The sequence below is a fragment of the Macaca nemestrina genome, chromosome 4, assembly GCF_043159975.1.
Source record: "Macaca nemestrina isolate mMacNem1 chromosome 4, mMacNem.hap1, whole genome shotgun sequence".
NCBI lineage: Eukaryota > Metazoa > Chordata > Mammalia > Primates > Cercopithecidae > Macaca > Macaca nemestrina.
The window spans coordinates 142,930,528-142,952,027 of NC_092128.1; the positions used below are offsets into that span (position 1 = coordinate 142,930,528).

The window sequence follows — 21,500 nt, forward strand, 5'->3', positions numbered from 1 at the left end:
ATAGCCATTTTCAGCTGGGTGCAGTGGCTCACACCTGTAATCCCAGCACTGTGGGAGGCTGAGGCAGGTGGATCACCTGAGGTCAGGAGTTCAAGACCAGCCTGGCTAACATGGTGAAACTTTGTCTCTACTAAAAATTAGCTGAACGTGGTGGTGGGTTCCTATAATCCAGGTACTTGAGAGGCTGAGGAAGGAAAATTGCTTGAACTCGGGAGGCAGAGGTTTTACAGTGATCCAAGACTGTGCCACTGCACTCCAGCCTGGGTGACAGAGTAAGACTCTTGTCTCCAAAAAAAAAAAAAAGAAAAAAAAAGAAAGAAAGAAAAAGAAAAAAAGACAAAACACTCATATCTGAAATGTGGTTTATATAGAATGTTCTTCCAGGCAAAAAAAAAAAAAAAACAAGATTAAAATTACTGGTTTTGAAAAGGTACTGTGTTCTTTCTTATATCAAAGTCTTGATGTTGGCGGCTAGGGAGAACTTCTTAGATTTTCTACCTGTATTAGTCCGTTTTCATACTGCTATAAAGAACGGCCCAAGACGGGGTAATTTATAAAGGAAAGAGGTTTAATTGACTCACAGTTCAGCATGGCTGGGGAGGCCTCAGGACACTTACAATCATGGTAGAAGGTCAAGAGGAAGCAAGGCACGTTCTTCACAAGTCAGGAGGGAGAAGTGCTAAGTGAGGGACGAAGAGCCCCATATAAAACCATCAGATCTCATGAGAACTCACTCACTGTCACGAGGACAGCATGGGGGAATCTCTGCCGTGATTCAGTGACCTCCACCTGGTCTCTCCCTTGACACGTGGGGATTATGGGGATTATAATTCAAGATGAGATGTGGGTGGGGACACAAAGCCTAGCCATATCACTGCCATTTTTCTTTTCTTTTTTTTTTTTTTTTTTTTTTTGGTATCTGGATTTTTTTATTGTTCCCTCATCAACATTTTAAAGTGTAATTAAGCGAAAGAGAATACTATACAATGGTTTTAAACAATTTTTTAAAGTTTTTTTTCCCCCCAAGACAGGGTTTCCCAGTGTTGCCTAGGCTGGTCTCAAACTCCTGGCCTCAAGTGATTCTCCCACCTCACCCTCCTAAGTAGCTGGGACTACAGACATGTGCCACTGTGCCCAGCTGCCTATACAGTGTCTTTAATTTTTTTTTGTTTGTTTGAGATGGAGTCTTGCTTTGTCACCAGGCTGGAGTGCAGTAGCGCTATCTTGGCTCACTGCAACCTCTGCTTCCCAGATTCAAATGATTCTCCTGCCTCAGCCTCCCGAGTAGCTGGGATTACAGGTGCCCACCTCCACGCCTGGCTAAGTTTTGTATTTTTAGTAGAGATGGGGTTTCACCAAGTTGGCCAGGCTGGTCTCGGACTCCTGACCTCGTGATTTGCCCGCCTCGGCCTCCCAAAGTGCCGGGGTTACAGTCGTGAGTTCTTTAATTTTCTTCTTGCAAGAATTGAATAGAATGATAGAATGAATGCCAGTATTTTATAATGTTGTATCAGCAGGTTCCAATCAGGGAAGCTCCAACAGAGTCACTTTTTCTGTCCTTTTATGTTCAATCTTTGCTGTAAATTGGTTTCAGAAACTTCTGTGAGTCTATCAACTGTAAAAATGGAGATGACTATGAAAGGATCTCACTCTTTTATTCTTCTTTGATCCACATGTCCATTTGTTCCTCCATCCATGATATAAAGATGATTAAGACTCTACTCTCTCCTTAAGTCCAATGAAGAAGATAGATTTATATTTAATGGTAATTCAGTATGGTAACTGCCATAAGAACAGGGCATTCAGAATGCCCTGTGAGCTCAGAGATGGTGCTACTGTATTCTCATGTTTAAAGGATAAGTAAAAGTGCCCCAGTTTGAGAAAAGAGGGGAAAAGGACTCCAGTGAAAGGAAATTGATGAAATTACTGTTGACTTTACTTGTATATATTAACTGTCTTTCAGTGTCTCTGAAAACTTGATTTGGGACTCTTTCCTTTGAATAGAATAGCATTCCTGCCTGATAAATGTCCTGTGGTCAGATAATATGATTTCCTAATCATTCTGCACACTAAACTTTTTTCCTGCAGGAAATCAATGCCTTAATGCTAAATTTCCTCTGTACTACTTTCTTTAAGAGGAAGAGGTTCCTATTTCACAGTCACGACACATTCCCAACTCAATTCACGTTCCAATCCATCTTGTCCAACTTCATCGAAAGTTGATACCCTGAACCATTTCTTTTTCTTCAAAGAAATGGAAGTCTTCTAAATTCTTTCTACTGTTGGAATAGAAAGAATATCATGCTTCTAGACTGATTAATTTTTTTTCTTCTTTATATAAGAAGTATTGACAACATCAGTTGTTTCTAGGCAGCACAAGACTATTGAACTTTCCTAGAACTCAGTCCAAGATTTGCAAAGCTGTCAAAATATTTTTAAACAAATGAAAATATGTAAACATGCATGTTATCAGCTGTTTTACAGTATTTGTGTTTTAGAGATAATGAGTGTCTAATGGACCACAAGAGCCCAGGGGGATTTCAAACTCCAGATTCCTTTTTGTGTAATCATATCTAGCTGGAGTTATGTGTTTTCTCTGCATGTGAAAGTATCAAGTTATAATTCTTCAAAGGGGAATGTTTATTGCATTATTTAAAAATAATAAATTATATTACTAAATAAATAACAGCAGGCCAGGCATAAACCAATGATGAAAGTTTGTCAGAAACTAAGGCTTCTGATTAATTCTGTGCTCTGGACTATAATTGGAAGGAAGGATTATATTAGAGTTTACAATGAGTTTACAGAAAGAAAGGAGAGGGATAAATTATATTTAGTTCACAGTAAATCTGAATTCAAAACCGCTGGTTGTAAGACTAGTCTTTTAACCTTTAGAGTTAAAAAATGTATATGTACAGCTGGGTGCAGTGGTTCACGCCACTGTAATCCTAGCACTTTGGGAGGCCAAGGTGGGTGGATCACTTGAGCCCAGGAGTTCGAGACCAGGTTGGGCAAAATGGCAAAGTCCTCATGCTATAAAAAATACAAAAATTAGCTAGGTGTGGTGGCAGCTGCCCATAGTCCTACCTACTTAGGAGGCTGAGGTGGAAGGATCCCTTGAGTCTGGTCAAAGCTGCAGTGAGCCGTGGTTGTGCCACTGCACTCCAGCCTGAGTGACAGAGTAAGACCCTGTCTTTAAAAAAAAAAAAAAAAAAAAAAAAGCGTGTATGTGTGTATGTATGTTGAAGAAAACTATGAGAAAAAGCAAAAATTTAGAGTCTATAATGCATAATGTTGTGCTAAGCACATAGTTTAGTCATTGGTACAGATTTCTGGAGATGGTCTAAAGATCTATTTTTTTAAAACTGATTTTAATTAAATCAGAGATTAGCAAATCACAACCTGCAGGCCAAATCTGGCCTATCATCCATTTTGCTTGTTTCTTTGTTGTGTTTTTGTTTTTTATGTATGTATTTATTTATTATTATTATTATTATTATTATTATTATTTTGAGACAGAGTCTTGCTCTGTTACCCAGGCTGGAGTGCATTGGTGCGATCTCAGCTCACTGTAACCTCTGTCTCCCGGGTTCAAGCAATTCTCCTGCCTCAGCCTCCTGAATAGCTGGGATTATAGGTGTGCACCACCATGCCTGGCTAATTTTTGTGTTTTTAGTAGAGATGGGTTTTACCATGTTGCCCAGGCTGGTCTCAAACTCCTGGGCTCAGACAATATGCCCACCCCAACCTCCCAAAGTGCTGGGATTACAGCCGTGAGCCACCACACCTGGCCCTATCATACATTTTGGTAAATAAAGTTTTATTAGAACATACTACGCTCAATCATTTATATGTTTTGTGTGGCTGCATTTGCCCTGCAGCAGTAGAGTTGAATAGTTGGAACAGAGACTATGGTTCATACAACCTAAAATATTTACCCTGGCCTTTGTTACAGAGTAGGTTGCTAACCTCTGAGTTTCTGTTTTAGCCCATTCACAAATGAATTTTTTTTTTTTTTTTTTTTTTGAGACAGTCTCTGTTGCCTAAGCTGGAGTGCAGTGGCATGATCTTGGCTCACTGCAACTTCTGGCTCCTGAGTTCAAGCAATTCTCTTTCTCAACCTCCTGAGAAGCTGAGACTACAGGCACAGACCACAACGCCTGGCTAATTTTTGTATTTTTAATTTTGCATTTTTAGTAGAGACCAGGTTTCGCCATGTTGACCAGGCTGGTCTTGAACCCCTGGGATCAAGTGATCCGTCCGTCTTGGCCTCCCAAAGTGCTGGGTTCCCAGCCCCCCGCCCCGCCCTCTATATAGATATATATATTTTTTTGAGACAAGATCTCATTCTGTCACCCAGGCTGGAGTGCAGTGGCATAATCACAGCTCACTGCAGCCTTGACCCCATGGGTTCAAGCAATTCTCTTGCCTCAGCGTCCCAAGTAACTGGGATTACAGGTGCACGCCACCACGCCCTGCTAATACTTGTGTTTTTTGTAGAGACCAGGCTTCTCCATGTTGCCCAGGCTGTTCTCGAACTCCTGGAACTCAAGCAATCCGCTTCAGGCAGGAATCCTGGAATTCTGGGATTGTAGGTGTGAGCCACTTCTCCTGGCCCACAAATGACATATTCCTTGTAATCTACTACAGTGAGCTTTGCACGGTTAATATATTTGTCGTGTTGAAACTTTATCTTCCTGATTTTTTCCAATTTTTTTATAGAGAAACATGGAAAGAATAGTACCATAAATACCTATATACCCTAACAGAGAATTATTGTTAAAATTTTGCCGTATTTACTTTATCTTCTCTGTGTATATGTATACTCACATGGCTTTTTTTTGTTGGTATTAGTTGAAAGTTGCAGATACGATGCTTCTTCAGCATGTATCCCTAAGAATAAGAGCATTTTCCTCCACAACTGATTGTATTAAAATTTGAAAACGTGTATGAGGTTTTTTGTTTGTGAGGGCTATATGACTGGCGTTTCTCCAGTATATGGCACTTTGTTAATCCCTGTGTTCCTCTTTATAAACTGTGGAAATTCTAAGTATAATGCATTAGTGGTCTATTGCTTGCAAGTAGTAGACTGAATAATGGCCCCATAAAGATGTCCACTTCCATTAGATAAAGAAAATGTGTACATATCCACCATGAAATATTGCACAGCCATAACAAAAGAGTGAAATCATGTCCTTGGCGGCAGTTTGGATAGAGCATGAGGTCATTATCCTAAGTAAATTAATGCAGAAACAGAAAAACAAGTACCTCATATTCTCACTTGTAAGTGGGAGGTAAACATTGGGTACAAATGGACATAAAGATGGGGACAGTAGACACTGGGAATACAAGAGGGCAGAAGAGGGAAGGAAAAACAAGGGTTGAAAAACTACCTATTGGGTACTGTGCTCACTACCTGGATGACAGGTTCAATCATATCCCAAACTTCAGCATCCCACAATATGCCCTTGTAACAAGCCTGCACATGTACCCCCTGAATCTAAATAAAAATTGGAAAAACAAACCAACCCAGATGTCCATTTCCTAATCCCTGGGATCTGGGAATATGTTACCTTACCTGGCAAAAGGAAGTTTACAGATGTAATTAAGGAATTTTAGATGAGGAGATGACCGATTATCTGGTGGGCCCAAAGTAATCACCAGGGTCCTCATAAAGGAGAGGCAAGGGAGTTGAAGGTAGAGAAAGGGCTCTGAAGATGGGAAGCAGAATAAGTGTAGGAAATGTGAGCTTGCCACATGGCTAGTGTTGAAGATGGTGAGGCTAGGAATTTTCACATCCACTTTCAAAACCGTCATGTCCTGGCTCCTTTTTCTTTTAAACTGTCTTTCACTCAGTTTCTCTCTCCTTTTACATCTTATTGTAAACACCAAGAAGAAATCAGGCAGTTAACTTTGCTTGGAAATATTTTTAGCTAGACCATCTAATTCATTCAGCACATTTTCTGCCTTCCACATCACTGTAAAATTGGGTTGCTAAAATTTCCACAAGTACCTAACAGAGATCCCTTGCCTCCAGTTTCTACTCAGATGTTCCTCACATTCCTTAAAACTCACAGTCCAACTCCTAACAATCCAAAATCTACCAACTGTCAATTCCTGGCAATTTAGGCTGCTCTTCTGAAAGGCCTTAAAGTATTAGAACTAGGCCCTGTTATTAGAACCTATTTCCCAGTTCTAATACTTCTCCCACATTTTTGGTATGTGTTACAACAGAACTTTACTCCTGACACCAAAATCTATGATTTATATATGAAGCATAACAAATTATTCTAAAATGTATTAATGGCTTAAATCAACAAACGTGTGTTGTCTCATAGGTTCTGTGGTTCAGGAATCCAGGCAAAGCTACCTAGATGCTTCTAGCTCAGATCTTTAATGAAGTTGCTGTCAAGCTGTCAGCCAGGCTGCAGTCATCCCAAGGCTCAGCTGGGAGAGGATCTGCCTTCAAGCTCTCTCATGTGACTGTTGGCAGGCCTCAGATTTTCGCTGGCTGTTGGCTGGAGATGTCTGTTATTTGCCACATGAGCCTCTCTCTATGGCAGTTGACAACATGCAGCTGGCCTACCTCAAAGCAAGCAAGCAAGAGAGCAAGATAGAGTGCTCAAGACAAAAGATAACAGACTTTTTGTAACTTAATCTCAGGAGTAACATCCCATCACTTTTGCCAAATTCTGGTTCTTAGAAGCCAGTCACTAGATCTATCCCACACTTGAAGAGGGTTAAACAAGGTCATGTTCTTCATAAGATTAAGCCAAGTACAGAATTGGCTTAATAACATTTCTGACGATTTTTCCTGTAACTTGTAAAACCTTGGCTATCTGAAACCCTTGGGAAATGAATCATCCTTGAAAGCTAAGTTTCTGGATAGATTTTTGCCATGAAGAGACCAAATCTTAATAATTTAGAGTAGACTCATTTCTGCATTTGATCACATATTTCTTGCGTTTTAAAATAAATTACTGATCTTTATTTGAAATTTTATTTCATCAAAAGAAAATTAGCAATTGTGTGTTATAAAGAGAAGGTGCCTGTCTTCTCCTTATGTAGGGTATAGAACTGTTCATCTCTTTCCTAAAAACTTAAGGCTTCTGTCTGCCTTTCATAATTTCTGTTTCTTTCTTTGTTTCATTTGTTACCTCTTAGTTATCAGTACTTGCCCATTGCCTTCCTGTTTACTGTATCTATTAGGTTGCTGCAAAAGTAATTGCGATTTTTGCATTAAAACAAATGCCATTAGATTCTCATAGGAGCATGAACACTTCCATGAATGGTGCATGTGAGGAATCTGGGTTATTCTGCCCTTATGAGACTTTAATGCCTGATGATCTGTCACTGTCTCCAGTCACCCCCAGATGAGACCCTCTATTTGCAGGAAAACAAGCTCAGGGCTTCCACTGATTCTGCATTACAGTGAGTTGTATAATAATTTCACTATATGTTATGATGTAATAATAATAGAAATAAAGTGCATAGTAAACATAATGTGCTTGAATCATCCCGAAACTACCCCCTCTGCTGGTCCATGGAAAGATTGTTTTCCACAAAACCGGCCCCAAAGTTGGGGACTGCTGCTATGCAGAATTGGATCTGCAGTCTACAAGTAATGTTAATGACATTTATTTTAAGCTGCACTGAGACTTTGTTTACATCTTTTTTTTTTTTTTTTTTTTTTTTTTGAGATGGAGTCTTGTTCTTGTTGCTCAGACTGGAGTGCAATGGCACAATCACAGCTCACTGCAACCTCCACCTCCCGAGTTCAAGCGATTCTCCTGCCTCAGCATCCCGAGTAGCTGGGATTACAGGCGCGTGCCACCATACCCAGCTAATTTTTTATATTTTTAGTGGAGATGGGGTTTCATCATGTTGGCCAGGCTGGTCTCGAACTCCTGACCTCAGATGATCTACCCACCTCAGCCTCCCAAAGTGCTAGGATTACAGGCATGAGCCACTGCGTCTGCCCTGTTTGCATCTTAATTATAAATTGTTACTATAGTCAGCCCTCTGTATCTGTGGTTTCCACATCCATAGATTCAACTAACCATGGATTGAAAATATGTGGGGGCAGAAATGATGCTTACATCTGTACTGAACGTGACAGACTTTGTCATTATTTCCTAAACAATACAGAATAACTATTTACATAGCACTTACATTGTATTAGGTGTTATAAGTAGTCTAGAGATGATTTAAAGTATACAGGAGGATATGTGTATGTTACATGCAAATACTACACCATTTTATATAAGGCACTTGAGCACCTGTGGATTTTGTTTTCACAGGGGATCCTGGAACCAATCCCCTGTGGTTACCAAGAGATGACTGTATAGGTGAGGCTGTGGTGACAGGTGAAGTGGCATTGGGTTTAATAGTAAGGGTAAGAAAGCTAAGAGTGGCCTGAGGACAGATGACAAACATGACACATCGCTCACTTTAGCCAATGCTCAGAATCTCTTAAGTTTTTGAAACTTCACGAGCAGTTTAGGCAAACTCTCCTTTCTTCTCTATCTCTGTATTCTATGTAATCCCACAGTTGAAGGCTGTTCTTATAGTGGAATTAATTATACCTCACTCCAAAAACTTGAACCTGATTTCCGTCTACAAACCCAAAGCAGCAAATACAATTTACTTTTATATTTGAATTATTTTATTTGTAATAGTGTCTGTTGACAGCCAAAGTCTCTTGTTTGGAAACATACCACCATTGCCACAAGTAAAAGCTATAAAGCAGTGTTAAATACTGTATATAGAGCTCACATTTTTATATGCATTTCTTTTAGGTCTTTTTTTTTTTTTTTTTTTTTTTTTTGAGACGGAGTCTCGCTCTGTCGCCCAGGCTGGAGTGCAGTGGTGCGATCTTGGCTCACTGCAAGCTCTGCTTCCAGGGTTCACGCCATTCTCCTGCCTCAGCCTCCTGAGTAGCTGGGATTACAGGCGCCCGCCACCACACCCAGCTAATTTTTTATTTTTAGTAGAGATGGGGTTTCACTTTGTTAGCCAGGATGGTCTCAATCTCCTGACCTCGTGATCTGCCTGCCTCGGCCTCCCAAAGTGCTGGAATTACAGGCATGAGCCACCGCACCCGGCTCTTTTAGGTCTTACGTAGCGTGTGTACTATGGAAGATCGAGAAAGTGCATTAGGTTGTTAGACAAAAGACCCAGAAGGCCTGCTAGAGAGGCCACAGGTGGAACTAAGAAAGCAATCTGTGTATCGCTCAGGCTTTGAGAAACTTCCTTCAGAATCATAGAACATGAGACCTGGGGAGGAGAAGGGTTTAAAAAATCTTTAGTCTTTTTTTCCCCAGCTCCAGTCTCTTGTGAATAATTAACAGTAAAGTTAAAGATTATGAGAATTACATGCATCCTCTTTGTCCTTGCACAACATAGAATTTGTTTTCTAATAGTAGTTATTTGTTAGCTTTGCATTCCCATAAGTGATGGTTTCCAGTCTTGGCAAACCCTTGCAGCCTCCAGCCACAAGTCCCCTGGACCTCAGAGAAGGTATATACTGTGTGTGCACCCTAATAACATGTTTCCATAAAACTAGTACTACTGGGTCCTCTAACTTTAGTAGATGTCTTTCATGTCCAACTTTTCAGAGGCCGCCAAACTAGCAACCGTGAACTCATTTGTCACTCTCAAAACATAATATATGAATATGGAAAGCTAATGTAAAAATGGTAAAGGACTGAGCCATTTGGAAGATAATCTAACATAAATGCCTGAAAAACAGGGATACAAGAAAGCAAAGGGACAAGAAGCAAACCAGTTCACCCTGAACCCTACACATGTTTGGGAATTAGAAATATCAAGTATTACAAATTAGGGGAAACGGATGAAGTCTGATACTAAAAATAGGGAGGTTGATAGTCTATGTAGGAACAGTTAGACTTCCAGATCCTTATCTCTATACCCCACCTCCCCCTCTGCAGAAGAGATAGATTCCCTTAGGGAGGAAGAAGACTAGAGAAAATGAAGACACTAGGGGGAAAGTGTGATGTCAGCAAGATAGTGGAATAAAAAATCCTTGGCATCACTCTTCCCACAAAAATACAACTAGAAATTATTCAGGCTGGGCGCGGTGGCTCACTCCTGTAGTCCCAGCACGTTGGGAGGCCGAGGCACATGGATCACTTGAGATCAGGAGTTCGAGACCAGCCTGGCTAACATGGTGAAACCTTGTCTTTACTAAAAATACAAACATTAGCTGGGCATGGTGGTGGGTGCCTGTAATCCCAGCTACTTGGGAGGCTGAGACAGGACAATCGCTTGAACTTGGAGGTGGAGTTTGCAGTGAGCCAAGATCATGCCACTGCACTCCAGCCTGGGCAAAAGAGCGAGACTTCATCTCAAAAAAAAATAATAATAAATTATTCAAAGACAAGAACACCAATCTGAGTTCACCAGAACTTGGGGAAGAAGTGGAGAAACCTCCTGGGCCGACAAAATTTTTTGTAAAATAAGTAGTCATTTCAGACTGTGCCACCCCTTCCCCAAACTGGCATAACACCGCTCAGGGAGAATTTTCCTAGCCCTACAGTTTCCAAGGTGAGAGGAAGGAATTGGAGGTGGGTATTCAGTCTCCTCACTGGTCTGGGAATCTTCCCAGGGAGCCCACTCCAGTCCCATCTGGGAGAGTCAAGAGAGCTGAACTACCTGGGGTAAACTGGGGACAAAAAGCAGGGCACTGATTGTAGCAACTCATATATGGATCTTGCAGCTACTGTGTACTTAAATCAGCTGAGATACCCTATTGACAAGGCTGGCTGTGTCTTAGTGCCACTGGGGTGTAATCAGTGGGAAAGCCTGAATCCCTGGTTGGATTTTCCACAAAACTTAGTGCTCACATGGAACCTTCCCCTGGCCCAGAAACAGCTATAAAATTGGGATTAAGCTGGGCATGGCTGCTCATTTCTGTAATCCCACTTTGGGAGGCCAAGTTGGGTGGATCATTTGAGCCCAGGAGTTCAAGATCAGCCTGGGCAGCATAATCCCATTTCTACCGCAAAAACAAAAGTTAGCTGCATGTGGTGGTACGTGCCTGTAATCCCAGCTACTTCAGAAGCTAAAGCAACAGAATTGCTTGAGCCTGGGAGACAGAGGTTGCAGTGAGCCAAGATCGCGCCACTGCACTCCAACCTGGGCAACAGAGCAAAACGCTGTCTCAAAAAAAAAAAAAAAAAAAAAAGTTGGGATTAAGTTCCAGTGCCCACTTAAGACTTTCACAGACTGAAAATGACGACAGGGTAGCAATAGAGTTCCAGAACAACATTTACCTTTCTGTGGTCACTGTAAGTCTTCCCATCTGTGAAACAATGGCAGAGCAAGTTAGTTTAGTTTTAGTGCAATGTTTCAAATGGCAGGGCAAATTAGTTTAGTTTTAGTGCAATGTTTTAAATGGCAGGGCAAGTTAGTTTAGTTTTAGTGCAGTGTTTCAGTTCTGATGCTCACTATAAGTGCTCCCCAGAATGGGAAGAAACAATAGGCCAGTACTTAAGCTCTCATACTAAGAATTAAAGGCCCAAAATCACCAAAGAACACCTGCAAAAACTAGAAGAAATGGCTGTATCCTCAAATGTGCAGACATCAACATAAACAAGCAACGATTATGAAAACTTAGGGAAATATGACACCACCAAAAGAAACCAACAAAGCTCCACCAGTGGACTCAGAAGAATTGAAGACCTATGAAATGTCAGATAGAATTCAGAATAAGTCTCTTAAAAAAGTTCAGGGAATCACAAGAAAATAGAGATAGAAAATTAAATGAAATTTAGAAAGCAATCCAGGAGTATAGAGAGAAATTTGACAAAGAAATAGAAACAAGTTAAAAACAAATAGAAATCCTATCTATAAACAATACAGTAACTGAACTGAAATAACTCATTGGAAAGCTTTAGCAGCAGACTTGATCAAAGAAAAGAATTGGTGAGCTTAAGGACAGAACATAGGAAATTACCCATTCAGAGGAGCAAGAATAAAAAAGGGTAAAGAAGACCTACAAGAATTGTGGAATACCATCAAGCACACTAACCTCTACATAATAGAAATTCCTGAAGATGAGGAAGAAAAGGGTGTAGAAAGCATACTTAAGCAAATCATGGCTGAAAAAGTCCCAAATCTGGAGAAAGATGACATTGTCTAGGTACAGGAAGCTCACTGATCAGCAATTAAAATCAACCCAAAGAAGAAATACCTATGACACATAACAATCCGGTTAACAAAAATCAAACGCAAAGAAAGAATACTCAAGGCAGCAAGAGAAAAGAAATGTATCCCATTCAACAGACCCCAATAGAGCTTTCAGCAGATATCCCAGCAGAAACCCTGCAGACCAGAAGAGAGTGGAATGCCATATTTAGAGTGCTGAAGGAAAAGAAAAAAAATGCCAAGCAAGAATACTGTACCCAGCAAAGTTACCCTTTATAAACACAAAGGCAAGATAAAGATTTTCCCAGACAAACAAAAGTTGAGGGAATTCATCAACACCAGACCAATCTTACAAAAAATGCTAAAGGGAGCTCTTCAGTAAGAAAGTGAAGGATGCTAATGGGTAAAAAGAAAGCATCTAATGGTGTTAAACTCACTGGCAAAAGAAAACTCACTAGTAAAATAAGAATTCTGACAAATTCAGAATATTCTAATACTGTAAATGGGGTGAGTAAACCACTTATATTTTAAGTATAAAGACGAAAAGACAAAACTTTTTTTTTTTTTTTTTTTAAAGACAGAGCCTCACTCTGTCACCCAGGCTGGAGAGCGCAGTGGTGCAGTCTTAGCTCACTGCAACCTGCGCCTTCCGGGTTGAAGCAATTCTCGTGCCTCAGCTTCTGAGTAGCGGGGATTACAGATATGTGCCAACACACCTGTGTTGGGGTCCGTGCCGGGGGTGGTGGAGAATGAAAGAACACACAAAAGACAAAGACACACAGAGAACATGGCGGCCGCGCTCAGAGCCTCCGCCTCACTTTATTTATACTCCATAAACCCCACGTCAGCAGAAAGAATGCAATGCAAAACAAACTTTCTTTTCCCAGATGTAACCTTCTACTCAGTTCTTTGTTTCTATGCTCTTCCTTATCTGCCCGCCTTCTTGGCGCCTACGGGAGTTCATTAAAAGTTCAATTGGAGATACTGTCCTTGAGCCCTATCTATTCTCAGCATACTGTTTTCAAAGGCCCCTGCACACCTGGCTCATTTTTGTATTTTTAGTAGAGACAGGGTTTCACCGTGTTGGCCAGGCTGGTCTCGATTTCCTGACCTCAGGTGATCTGCCCATCTCTGCCTCCAAAAGTGCTGGGATTACAGGCTTGAGCCACCACATCTGGCCGACAAAACTGTTAAAAACAATAACTACAACAGTTATTTAAGAGACAGACAATTGTTTAAGCAATAAAAAGATTAAATCGAAACATCAGAAAGTCAAAATGGCAATGGTGGTGTTAAAGTATAGAGTTTGTTTTTGTTACTTTTCTTTGCAAAGTTAAGTGATTATCAGTTTAAAATGACCTATTATAAGATTTTTTTTGTAAGCCTCACAGTAACCATAAAGCAAAAACCTATAGTAAATACACTAAAAATGAACACAAAATCAAAGCACGCTGCTAGAGAAAATCACTTACCATAGAGGAAGACAGTAAGAAAGGAAAATAGGAAGAAAGAATCTACAAAACAACCAAAAACAAGGAACAACATGGCAGTAGTAAACCCTTACCTATCAGCAATAGCCATGAATATAAATGGATTAAATTCTCCAATTAAGAGTGGCAGAATGGATTAAAAAACAAGACCCAGCCATATGCTGGCTACAAGAAACTCACTTCATCCATAAAGATAAGCACAGACTGAAAGTGAAGGTATGCACAAAGATAATTTATGCAAATGGAAACCAAAAAAGAGCAAGAGTGCCTATAGTTTTATCACATAAAATAAACTTAAATCAAGATGGTTAAAAAAAGAGAAGGCCATTATATAATGACAAAGGGGTCAATACAGCAAGAGGATATAACAATTGTAAATATATACACACCCAACTCCAGAGCACCCAAAAATATAAAACAAATATTAATAGACCTAAAAAGAGAGATAGATTGCAATACAGTAATACTAGGGAACATCCACACTTTCAATGTGAACAGATCATCCAGACAGAAAAGCAACAAAGAAACATAGACGTTAAACTGTACTCTGGACCAAATGGACCTAACAGACATTTACAGAACATTCCATCCAACAGTTGCTAAATACACATTGTTCTCAACAGCACATGGAATATTCTCCAGGATTGATCATACATTAGGTCATAAAACAAGTGTTAACAAATTTTTAAAATTGAAATTATATTTATCTTTTCTGGCCACAGTGGAATAAAACTAGAAATCCATAATCAGAGGAACATTGGAAACAGTACAAACTGATGGAAATTAAACAACAAATGGACCAGTGAAGAAATTTTAAAGTAAAATTTAAAATTTCTTGAGACAAACGAAAATAGAAACAAAATACCAAAACCTATGGAATACAGCAAAAGTGGTTCTAAGAGGGAAGTGTATAGCGGTAAACATCTATATCAAAAAGTAAAAGGACTTCAAATAAACAACCTAATGATACACCTCAAGGAACTAGAAAAGCAAAACTAAACAAACCCCCAATTTTTTATTCTTTTTTTCCTCCCTGAAAAAAGGCACCTAAAAAACCAAAGTTAATAGAAAGAAAGAATAAAGGAGCAGAAGTAAATGAAACCAAGACTAAAAGAATACAAAGATCAATGAAATGAAAATGGTTTTTTTTGAACAGGTAACCAAAATTGACAAACCTTTAACAAGACTGTGGGTGGGAGGGTGCGGGGGGAGAGAAGACGCAAATAAGTAAAACCAGAGGTGAAAAATGAGACATTGTCAGTGATACCACAGATATACAAAAGATCATTAGAGACTACTATGAACAACTGTACACCAAAAAATTGCAAAGCCTAGAAGAAATGTATGAACTCCCTGACACAGTCAACCTACCAAGATTGGATGAGGAAGAAACAAAAGACCTCAACAAACCAGTAATGAGTAATGAGATTGAAGCCATATTTAAAAAGTCTCTCAACCAAGAAAAGCCCAGGACCTGTTGCTTCACTGCGAAATTCTGTCAAACATTTAAAGAATTAATACCAATTCAACTCAAACTCCTCAAAACGAAATTTTTTTTGGAAGAGAAGGGAATACTTCCCAACTGATTCTACAAGGGCATCATTACCCTGATACTAAAACCAGACAAGGATGCAACAAGAAAATGACAGGCCAGCATCCCTGATGAACATAGATGCAAAAATCCTCGACAAAATACTGACAAACCGAGTTCAACAACACATTAAAAAGATCATCCTGGGATACAAAGAGGGGAAGAACAGACACCAGGCATACTTGAGGGTAGGGGGTTGGAAGAAGGAGAGGATCAGAAAAAAATACCTATTGGGTACTATGCTTATTACCTGGATGATGAAATAATCTGTACATTAAGCCTCTGTGACACGCAGTTTACCCATATAACAAACCTGCACATGTAGCTCTCAACCTAAAAAAAAGAGAGATTATCATGATCAAGTAGAATTCCCAGGGATGCAAGGATGATTCAACATACAGAAATCAGTAAACAAGGTACATCACATTAATACAGTCAAGACCAAAAACCATATGATGATTTCAGTAGATGCTGAAAAAGCATTCAGTAGAATTCAACATCCCTTCTTGATAAAAATTCTCAACAAACTGGGTATAGAAGGAACATACTTCGGCCAGGTGTGGTGGCTCACGCCTGAAATCCCAGCACTTTGGGAGGCTGAGGTGGGTGGATCCCTTGGAGTCAGGAGTTTGAGACCAGCCTGGCCAACATGGTGAAACCCCATCTCTACTAAAATACAAAGATTAGCTGGGTGTGGCGGTGCACACCTGTAATCCCAGCTATTTGAGAGGCTGAGGTGAGAGAATCACTTGAGCCAGGGGGGGTGGAGGTTGCAGTGAGCTGAGATTGCGCCACTGCACTCCAGCCTGAGTGATAGAGCGAGACTGTATCTCAAAAGAGAAAAAAAAAGAAGGAACGTATCTCAAACCATATATGACAAACCCACAGCTAACATCATATTCAACAGTGAAAAGTTGAATAATTTTTATCTAAGATCAGGAACAAGACAAGGATGCCCACTCTAACCACTTCTGTTCAACTTAGTACTTGAAGTCCTAGCCCAAGCAATTAGGCAAGAGAAAGAAATAAAGGGTACCCAAATCAGAAAGGAAGAAACCACATTATCTTTATTTGCATATGACATGATCCTGTATTTAGAAAAACCTCAAGACTCCACCAAAAACTGCTAGAACTGATAAACAAATTCAGTTAAATTTCAGGGTACAAAATCAACATGACAAAAATCTGTAACATTTCTGTACATCAACAGCAAGCAATCTGAAAAAGAAGTCAGAAAAGCAATCCCATTTACATAGCTACAAAAAATAAAATACCTAGGAATAAACTTAACCAAATAAGTGAAGAATCTCTGTGATGAAAACTATAAAAGATTGATGACAGAAATTGAAGAGGACATACAGAAAATGAAAAGATACTTCATACTCATGGATTAGAAGAATTAATATTGTTATGGAGTTCGAGACCAGCCTGACCAACATGGTGAAACCCCATCTCTACTAAAAATGGAAAAATTAGCCAGGCCTGGTGGCGGGCGCCTGTAATCCCAGCTACTCAGGAGACTGAGGCAGGAGAATCACTTGAACCTGGGAGGCAGAGGTTGCAGCAAGCCAAGATCACACCACTGCACTCCAGCCTGGGCGACAGAGCGAGACTCCATCTCAAAAGTCAGTATTACCCAAAGTAATCTACAGAGTCAGTATAATCTCTATCAAAACACCAATGACATTTTTCACAGAAATAGAAAAAAAAATCCTAAAATTTGTGTGGAATGACAGAAGACCTTGAATACCTAAAGCTATCCTGAGCAGAAAGAACAAAGTTGGAGACATCACACTGCCTGACTTTGAATACCACAAAGCCATGGTAGCCAAAACACCTTGATTCTATATGTATGTACACAAATTTTATACACACATAGGTATATAAAATACCTACAAAATTTTTGGTTTTTGAGACAGTGTCTTGCTTTGTTGCCCAGGCTGGAGTGCAGTGGCGTGATCTTGGCTTGCTGCAACCTCTGCCTCCCAGGTTCAAGCAGTTCTCTGCCCCAGCCTCCCAAGTAGCTGGGATTACAGGCACCCGCCACAAATGCCTGGCTAATGTTTTTGTATTTTTAGTAGAGATGGGGTATCACCATCTTGGTCAGGCTGGTCTTGAACTCCTGACTTCATGATCCACCTGCCTCGGCCTCCCAAAGTGCTGGGATTACAGGTGTGAGCCACTGCACTCGGCCTAGACCTACAAAATTATACTTGGAGAATCCTGACAAAAAGGCTGGCTGAGAAAGCACACCCATAATTATACTCAACTCTCATATACAGAACTCCAGTTAACTTTGTAGTGCTTCATAGCCAAGACTCGCCAGAAATTGGCAGAACATCTCTAACATAAGAGAGACCAAAAGAAAGGGAAAAATGTACCTCAGAGATAACAAAAACAATGTAATAAGCAAAAGAAAAAATGTAAATGAACTGTAATTAATATTCTTGTAGAGAATATTAAGGTGAAGGAACAAGAATAAATTGCTATTTTCTAAAACAAAAACATTCAGAAAGCTTGGGAACTAAAAATAAGAGCTGAAATTTAAAATCAGTGATTGAATAAAGTTGAGAAAATATCTTATAAAACAAAAAGAGAAAACAAGAGATGACTTAGAGAAAAAAGATAAGAAACAGGGAAGCGAAATTCAAGTTGTCCAATGTTTAACTGACCGGAATTCCAGAAAAAGAGAATAGAGAAAATGAACAGCAGGATATTATCAAAGTAACAATGTAGGAATAGATGGACATGCATCTGTTTCCAATACCATTGAGTGAAGAAAATAAACCACAGTACCATGAAATTGTAGAACACCAAGGATGAAGACAAGCTGCAAAAACTGAAAAATCAACTCTTCAATCAGAAAATTGAGGTTTCAGGGCAAACCATTCTCCCAAAAACTGGAGGGAAAGGTACATACTGAGAATCACAGATTACCTCTAGAAACCTCACCGGATTCTCAGGGTAAAGAGGAAAATCTCCTCAAGCTTCAGGTAGGGAGAAGGGGAATCCTCATCTTGAAATAAGCCAGAGCACTCCTTAGCAATGGTTTGCTCTCAAAGTAAACTGTTTTATCAAGCCTAATTGACATGCGCTTTACCAGAGCCTAATTGACCTGGGGGAAGATGTGTTAGTCCATTTGGCATTGCTATAAAATACCCGAGACTGGTAATTTATAAAGAAGAGGGGTTTATGCCGGGCGCGGTGGCTCAAGCCTGTAATCCCAGCACTTTGGGAGGCTGAGACGGGCGGATCACGAGGTCAGGAGATCGAGACTATCCTGGCTAACATGGTGAAACCCCGTCTCTACTAAAAAATACGAAAAACTAGCCGGGCGTGGCCGCGGGCGCCTTTAGTCCCAGCTACTAGGGAGGCTGAGGCAGGAGAATGGCGTGAACCCGGGAGGCGGAGCTTGCAGTGAGCCGAGATCGCGCCACTGCACTCCAGCCTGGGCGACAGAGCGAGACTCCGTCTCAAAAAAAAAAAAAAAAAGAAGAGGGGTTTATTTGGCTCACATTTCTGCAGGCTGTACCAGAAACATGGCACCAGCATCTATCTGCTCAGCTTCTGGTGAGGCCTCAGGAAGCTTTCCCTTATGGTGGGACACAAAGGGGAGCAGGCACAGCACATGGAGAGAGAGAGAGCAAGAGAGAGAGGGGAGGGAGGTGCCAGACTCTTTAACAACCAGATCTCGCACCAGCTCTTGCGTGAACCATAGTAATAGAGTAAGAACTCACTCGTAAGTGCAGGGACAACATCAAGCCATTCATGAGGGATCTGGCCCCATGACCCAAACAGTTCCCACTAGGCCCCCACCTTCAACACTGGGAATCACATTTCAGCATGAGTTGGAGGGGAAAAATACCCAAAGTGTATCAAAAGGGAAACACCCAACCGCAGCCCTCTCTAGCCTTCCTGTCTTACCTAATGGGGGGAGAAGGGAACCTGAGAAGCCCTTGTGAAAGTCACGGCCTAGGCACACAGGCTCACTAAAAGACTGAGAACTAATTATGTGGTTATAGGACACTCCCCCCACCACACAGACACCTCACCACCACCGATCTGTCTCCTGTATAATGATAGTGGATTACTGCTAAACGAACTAATTTTGAGACCCTGTTTTAATAAGGAGTCTTTAGGGAAACCAAGAAACGGTAAGAGATACAAAAACAAGGATGTGATTGCAACAACATGGATGCAGCTGGAGGCCATTATCCTAAGTGAATTAATGCTGAAACAACCAGAACTACATGTTCCCAACTCCTAAGTGGGAGCTAGACATTGGGTATTCATGGACATAAAGATGGGAACAGTAGACACTGGGGACTGCAAGACAGGGGAGAGAGGGAGGGGAGAAAGGGTTGAAAAGCTGCCTATTGGGTACTCTGCTCACGACCAGAGTAGCAGGATCAGTTGTACGCCGGACCTCAGCATCACACAAAATACCCTTGTAACCTGCACAAGTCCCTCTGAATCTAAAATAAAAATTGATTTAGAAAAAGGACACTAAAGGAAATTTAACCTATACAGCTACACAAAACAGTAAACACAACCCAACTCTTAGCCAGAGAAACATAAAGCCTCAAGCAAAAGGACTCTTTACTACAGTTTCTTCTATACAGTATATCATGTCTGCTTTCAACAGAAACTTACAAGACATGCTAAAAGACAAAAATCAAAAGTTGCATAAGGCATAACAAGAATCAGAACCATTGCCAAACTCATTTATGGCAGCAATTTTGGAATAATCAGACAGGAAATTTTAAGTAAGTATGATTAATACACTAAAGGCTCTAATGGAGAAAGTAAACAACATGCAAGAAAGATGGATAACATAAGCAGACAATAGAAACTCTAAGAAAGAACCCAAAAGAAATACTAGAAATAAACAATACTATAACAGAAATGAAAAATGCCTTTGGACTTATTGATAGACTGGAAAGGACAATAGATAACCTGGGAAAGACTCAGTGAGCTTGAAGATATGTCAATAGAAAGTTCCAAAACTTAAACTGCAAAGAGAAAAAAGAATGAAAATGACAGAACATGGCAGGACCTGGTGGCTCACACTGTATCTCAGCACTTCAGGAGGCCCAAGTGGGAAGATCACTTGAGACCAAGATTGAAGACCTGCCTGGGCAACAGAGAGAGATCTGTTGACTCCACAAAAAAGAAAAAGGAAAAGAATAGGATATCCAAAAACTGTGGGACAGTTATGAAATTATATATATTTAAGTCCTTGCTTTGGCTGAACATACACTAAAATTGGAACAATACAGAGACACAACATGTACAACATGGCCCTGTGCAAGGATGATATGTAAGGTCATGAAGCATAGAAAAAACATCTCTAATTTTTTTTTTTTTTTAGATGGAGTCTCACTCTGTCACCCAAGCTGGAGTGCATGGCATGATCCCGGCTCACTGCAACCTCTGCTGCCCAGGTTCAAACGATTCTCCTGCCTCAGCCTCCCGAGTAGCTGCCACCAAGCTTGGCTAATTTTTGTAATTTTAGTAGAGACGGGGTCTCACCATCTTGGGCAAGTTGGTCTTGAACTCCTGACCTCGTGTTCCACCCGCCTTGGCCTCCCAAAGTGCTGGGGTTACAGGTGTGAGGTACCTCACCCAGCCAACATTTCTTATTTATTTATTTATTTTTTAGACAGAGTCTCACTCTGTTGCCCAGGCTGGAGTGCAGTGGCATGATCTAGGCTCACTGCAAGCTCCGCCTCCTGGGCTTATGCCATTCTCCTGCCTCAGCCTCCCGAGTAGCTGGGACTACAGGCAAAGAAAACAGGAAAAGAGAGAAAAGAAAACAGGAAAAGAAAACAGGAAAAGAGAGAAAAGAAAACAGGAAAAGAGAGAAAGGAATAGAAGAACCATCTGAAGTAATAATGTCTGAGTATTTTCAAAACTAAAGACAGACATCAAACCACAAATCCAGTTTAGAAAGTTAAGAAAACAAGCAAGATAAATACCAAATGCCAGGTGGGGTGGCTCACACCTGTAATCCCAGCACTTTGGGAGGCCGAGGTGGGCAGATTACTTGAGGTCAGATTACACCGGCCAACATGGTGAAACCCTGTCTCTACTAAAAATACAAAAATTAGCCAGGCCTGGTGGCAGGTGCTTATAATCCCAGCTACTCGGGAGACTGAGGCAGGAGAATTGCTTGAACCTGGGAGGTGGAGGTTGCAGTGAGCTGGGCGCCACTGTACTCCAACCTGGGAGACAGAGTGAGACTCCATCTC

General features: G+C 40.6%; 1 protein-coding gene and 1 pseudogene across 5 annotated transcripts in view; both read left to right on the forward strand.

The window, feature by feature from the left end:
• The window catches only part of LOC105466322 (tyrosylprotein sulfotransferase 1), a 148,323-nt gene that overhangs the window by 111,516 nt on the left and 15,307 nt on the right, over window positions 1-21,500 (forward strand). The window lies entirely within an intron of this gene.
• LOC112423967 (U6 spliceosomal RNA) lies at window positions 20,485-20,597 on the forward strand (annotated as a pseudogene).